The sequence below is a fragment of the Schistocerca cancellata genome, chromosome 6, assembly GCF_023864275.1.
Source record: "Schistocerca cancellata isolate TAMUIC-IGC-003103 chromosome 6, iqSchCanc2.1, whole genome shotgun sequence".
In the NCBI taxonomy this organism is placed as follows: domain Eukaryota; kingdom Metazoa; phylum Arthropoda; class Insecta; order Orthoptera; family Acrididae; genus Schistocerca; species Schistocerca cancellata.
Window position 1 is genome coordinate 393430944 of NC_064631.1, and position 6516 is coordinate 393437459.

At 44.8% G+C, this 6516-nt stretch overlaps 1 pseudogene; it reads right to left on the minus strand.

The window, feature by feature from the left end:
- Positions 1 to 4639: 4639 nt before the first annotated feature.
- Positions 4640 to 4757, minus strand: LOC126089859 (5S ribosomal RNA; annotated as a pseudogene).
- Positions 4758 to 6516: the final 1759 nt, after the last annotated feature.

Below are 6516 nucleotides of genomic sequence, written 5' to 3' on the forward strand. Positions count from 1 at the left end.
ACATCAACTTGCCTACAGCGCTCGGCAGACCTGGACGGTGACCCATCCAAGTACCAGCTCAGCCCGACAGCACTTAACTTCGGGAAACGGTGTTATCACTGCGGCAAGGCCGTTGGCTTACTCCCAATATAAACAAAAATAATGTCAGCCAAAAAAGCTTTTTCTCTACAAGAAGACTGATACAGGAGAGGCGAAAATGGTAATATTGATATACATACAACATGTAGCAATAATGCAATTACAAATTTAAATTAAGTACACTGGCTGACAAATCAGCTAGTATTTACCAGTAATGCAATTAAGATTTACGTGCTGTTAATCAAATATCTTTGAGCATAATTAAGAAACTAGTCACTGAAGTGATGAGCAACAGGCCTTATCATAAAAATCAACACAAGTGTGTATATTTCTGTGTTTACAGCAAACTAATATTGTGTAGCTGTAATGGATAAAAGAACATTCAGTAAAATATTTAAATATTAACTCTGTACGTTAGTGTTTTGTATAGAACCAGGGACGTAGAAACGACGGAGAGACTTCGTCCCGCCGTAGCCCTCAGTGGTTCACAACCCCACAACAGGGCACAGCAGTCCATCTCAGGGTTATTGTGCGGAGTAATTATGGTGTACGCGTATGTGGAGACAGTGTTTGCGCAGCAATCGCCGACAGAGCGTAAGTGAGGCGGAATAAGGGTAACCAGCCCGCATTCGCCGAGGTAGATGGAAAACCGCCTTAAAAACCATGCATAGGGTGGCCGGCGCACCGGGCTTCGACATTAATCTGCCGTGCGGATTCGTGCTGGGGACCGACATGCCTTCCCGCTCGGGAAGTAGCGCGTTACACCGCACAGCTAGTCGGGCGGGCTACATCAGTATAGTTTATGTATAGAATTCTCTCTGTGAACCTTAGTAAGGAAATTGAAGTGATCGCCATAACAGCAGTGACACGAAAAGTTAAAACACAACTGAAATGATATTGGACCATTGCAATTGCCAAGCATGACACTCAACAAACAACTAACAGGGTCAAATGACAGCACGAGGTATACATATACATACAGAAAGGAAGAGGAAAGAGGTGCCAGATAATGAATATTTTTCGAATTATTTTCTTTGTTTGTACTGTGAAATAAATGTTCAAATGGCTTTGAGCACTATGGGACTTACCATCTGAGGTCATCAGTCCCCTAGAACTTAGAACTACTTAAATCTAACTAGCCTAAGGATATCACACACATCCGTGCCCGAGGCATGATTCGAACCTGCGACCGCAGCGGTCCCGCGGTTCCGGACTGAAGCGCCTAGAACCGCTCGGCCACAACGGCCGGCTACTGTGAAACCTAGCTTCTTGTCAAATTTCATGATTCTGGGTCAAAAGGAGGCATCCTATAGGTTTTGGTGAGTATGTTTAAGAGTATCAATAATGTGACATAATAGGTCGTATCTTTTGATTGAACTGACTTAGAAACTTACATTTATGGCACCGCTAAAAGAATATAGACCTTAGCACGTAGCATAATTGTCAACTTGATACGTCAACCCATTCCTCAGCAGAGAGGTCGTAAGAGACGGACAGAAATACAGACAAATGTAAAAAAATATATTTTTGTGCGATATAATTACAAATTACGACGTTTCGAATTTTTTCCGTTAGATTTACTGATAAAAAATCTCGTGATTCCAGATCAACGGGAAGTATCCTATAGGTTTTGATGAGCGAGTTTGGGAATATCGAACTATGTGGCCCAAATGGGCATCTCTTTTGATTGCATTGAGTTAGAAGCTTCAATTTTTTACATAGCCAACAGACTGCAGACCTTACAATGCGACATAAATTACAACTTGATTCGTCTACCCATTCGTGAGGAAAATGGTTGTTAATAGTCGGACAGACTGACTAACAGATGGACAACCAAGTAAACCTATAAGGATTTCGTTTTTACCGATTGAGATATGGAACCTTAAAAAATTAAAGATATAATTCCTAAGACTAGTACAATAGAGACATCGTTATGATGTTATGGTGTTCATGACCAATAAGACATAATTAATCATATAAGAAAACGCAACAAGTCTTAGATTGAGGCTCGCGCTCTTAACTTATTCGTCGCACTTCACTTGTTACACTTGAGGGTAAAGTGCTGGACAATAGTGTGGAACGCAACAACAGAGCATATACACTACTCGCCTTTAAATTGCTACACCACGAAGATGACGTGCTACAGACGCGAAATTTAGCCGACAGGAAGAAGATGCTGTGATATGCAAATGATTAACTTTTCAGAGCATTCACACATGGTTGGCGCCGGTGGCGGCACCTACAACGTGCTGATATGAGGAAAGTTTTCAGCCTATTTCTCATACACAAACAGCAGTTGACCGGCGTTGCCTGGTGAAACGTTGTTGTGATGCCTCGTGTAAGGAGGAGAAATGCGTACCATCACGTTTCCGGCTTGGATAAAGGTCTGATTGTAGCCTATCGCGATTGCAGTTTACCGTATCGCGACATTGTTGCTCGCGTTGGTCGAGATCCAAAAACCGTTAGCAGAATATGGAATCGGTGGGTTCAGGAGGGTAATACGGAACGCCGTGCTGGATCCCAACGGCCTCGTACCACTAGCTGTCGAGATGACAGGCATCTTATCCGCATGACTGTAACGGATCGTGCAGCCACGTGTCGATCCCTGAATCAACGGATGGGGACGTTTGCAAGACAACAACCATCTGCCCGAACAGTTCGACGACGTTTCCAGCAGCATGGACTATTAGCTCGGAGACCATGGCTGCAGTTACTCTTGACGCTGCATCACAGACAAGAGCGCCTGTGATGGTGTACTCAACGACGAAACTGGGTGTACGAATGGCAAAACGTCATTTTTTCGGATCAATCGAAGTTCAGTTTACAGCATCATGATGGTCGCATCCGTGTTTGACGACATCGCGTCGAACGCACATTGGAAGCGTGTATTCGTCATCGCCATACTGGCGTATCACCCGGCGTGATGGTATGGGGTACCATTGGTTAAACATCTCGGTCACCTCTTGTTCGCACTGACGGCACTTTGAACAGTGGACGTTACATTTCAGTTGTGTTACGACCCGTGGCTCTACTCTTCATTCGATCCTTGCGAAACCCTGCATTTCTGCAGGATAATGCACGACCGCATGTTGCAGGTCCTGTACGTGCCATTCTGGATACAGAAAATGTTCGACTGCTGCCCTGGACAGCACATTCTCCAGATCTCCCACCAGTTGAAAACGTCTGGTCAATGGTGGCCGAGCAACTGGCTCGTCACAATACTCCAGTCACTACTCTTGATGAACTGTGGTATCGTGTTGAAGCTGCATGGACAGCTGTACCTGTACATGCCATCCAAGTTCTGTTTGACTCAATGCGCAGGCGTATCAAGGCCGTTATTACGGCCAGAGGTGGTTGTTCTGGGTACTGATTTCTCATGATCTATGCACCCAAATTACGTGAAAATGTAATCACATGGCAGTTCTAGTATACTTGGAGGATGGACGGAGGATCGAAGATATAAAACTGAAAAAAGAGGCTTAATTGCAGTCCATCTGTTTCAATTACGCTGGTGCCATCTCCATCCCCAAGACAGTTGTGTCTCCTCTATCTTTCACTATTCCGTTGGCTGATTTCAACTAGACCTTGATAATCTTACGTCTCACTCAAATTAACAACACAAAGATTAAAAGAATGTAATTTACTACAATACCTCACACAGGAAGTCGTTTCGCAGTTATTCTCTAAACTTCTTAGGTTAGAAATGTGGTACTGACCGACGATCTTTTGGTTATAACGTTTCATCTCCAACATTATTTTCATAAATTATTCTCCTTCCTGGGAATAGTCGCTTATAATAATGCTAAAGTAATACAATGTAGTTCCTGACAAAATATTTTAAGTGCCATCTGCTCAGCACTCATAGCTGGACTAACTCAACCAAGAAATGACGATCTGCACTCTGCCAGCACATATCATTATCAATTAATGAACAAGATGTTCATCATCTCATAATCCTACAACCAACACAGAACTAAACTGTTTCATGCTCATAAAATCTACTCCTGACATGGCACGTATTGGCCGGATGTTCAGAGGCACAGTCTCAGTACCTATTTGTAATATAGACACAGGATAAATGGTTCCTACTTACATCATATGTTGCTAACATGACAAGAGAAAATGAGTGCTCAGGAAGAGACAATAAAATTTAGAGTAGCACCTTGGCCAGGACAAGACTACAAGAGAATCACAGAAAAGTCATCAAAAGCATGTCATTATTGAAATATCAAATATCAGCCAACCAGGCAGTCGAATTAGGAAGGAGTAAACACTCCCACCAAAACATTATTAATTCGAGTTGAAAGTCGTAAGATACTCTCACAAATAGACCAACATGCTGCTTCATCAACTCATACATGCATCATTCACTTACCACTATGAGGAAACTAAACTCCTCCCAAACAGGCCATGAAGGACCAATGGTACTGGATGCAGATATGGAGGGCATGTGGTCAGCACACCATTCTCCCGGTCGTATGTCAATTTACGATACCGGAGCCGCTACTTCTCAGTCAAGTAGCTCCTCATTTTGCCTCACAAGGGCTGAGTGCACCTCGCTTGCCAACAACGCTCGGCAGACCAGATGGTCACCCATACAAGTACTAGTTCAGCCCGACAGCGCTTAACTTCGGTGATCTGACGGGAACCGGTGTTACCACTGCGGCAAGTCCGTTGGCAACACTATCTACATCTACATCAACATCTACATTTATACTCCGCAAGCCACCCAACGGTGTGCTGCGGAGGGCACTTTACGTGCCACTGTCATTACCTCCCTTTTCTGTTCCAGTCGCGTATGGTTCGCGGGAAGAACGACTGTCTGAAAGCCTCCGTGCGCGCTCGAATCTCTCTAATTTTACATTCGTGATCTCCTCGGGAGGTATAAGTAGGAGAGAGGGTAGTAAATTACTTAAAACATACAAGATCTCTTTCATTTATTTTACTTTACACATTCACCTCATCATTGAAATATGTCCAAACTGCCTCACCCTTGTGTTAACCAGTTCTTACCTTCTTTTTCAAAATAGTTATTATTGTCTCAGCAAAGTCCAGCTAAAGAGAATGGAAAGTTATGTTCCAAGTTCCATTTTTTCAATCATCACCAGTCTGTTCTCATAATTATCACTGTGGTATCTACACTGCACCATCCAAAAAAATCAGTAATACACAGTAACCTCTCAAATTTTGTAAATTAGGTTCATATTACTATCCATATAAATCTATAACCGATACAGAGGATTTGAAATAACAAAGTGTGATCATTCATTGTTAATATGTTAAATGTGATTTCCTCAATTCCTATTATCAATCAACTGAACTGCTCTGCCTTTGGAAGCAATCGATCTAGAAAATTATCACACATAGGTTGTAATGCTCTTGGCACCAAGGATAAACTGCATCCTTCCGCTATGGAGGGAATCAGTTTACAAAATCATCTCAAGTAGGCTGCAGTGCACTCAGCACCACCAAAATCAATCTACAAAACCATCTCAAATGGCCTCTGCAACGTAGGTTGCAATGTTCTTGGCACCAACCAAATACTTCAACATGTGTTGGTAGATGCCATCGTGTCGAGAAAAAAAAACCTAGATGTAGGGGTGGACATGGTCCCCAAGCATAAATGTGTTCTTGTAATGATCCGTTGTGCCTCCCAGAATGACGATATCACCCAGGGAATGCTATGACAAAATTTCCTATACCATAACGCCTCCCCTCCTGCCTGGACCGTTCTGAAAATTGTTGCAGGTTGTTTGCTTTCAGATACACTCCTGGAAATGGAAAAAAGAACACATTGACACCGGTGTGCCAGACCCACCATACTTGCTCCGGACACTGCGAGAGGGCTGTAAAAGCAATGATCACACGCACGGCACAGCGGACACACCAGGAACCGCGGTGTTGGCCGTCGAATGGCGCTAGCTGCGCAGCATTTGTGCACCGCCGCCGTCAGTGTCAGCCAGTTTGCCGTGGCATACGGAGCTCCATCGCAGTCTTTAACACTGGTAGCATGCCGCGACAGCGTGGACGTGAACCGTATGTGCAGTTGACGGACTTTGAGCGAGGGCGTATAGTGGACATGCGAGAGGCCGGGTGGACGTACCGCCGAATTGCTCAACACGTGGGGCGTGAGGTCTCCACAGTACATTGATGTTGTCGCCAGTGGTCGGCGGAAGGTGCACGTGCCCGTCGACCTGGGACCGGACCGCAGCGACGCACGGATGCACGCCAAGACCGTAGGATCCTACGCAGTGCCGTAGGGGACCGCACCGCCACTTCCCAGCAAATTAGGGACACTGTTGCTCCTGGGGTATCGGCGAGGACCATTCGCAACCGTCTCCATGAAGCTGGGCTACGGTCCCGCACACCGTTAGGCCGTCTTCCGCTCACGCCCCAACATCGTGCAGCCCGCCTCCAGTGGTGTCGCGACAGGCGTGA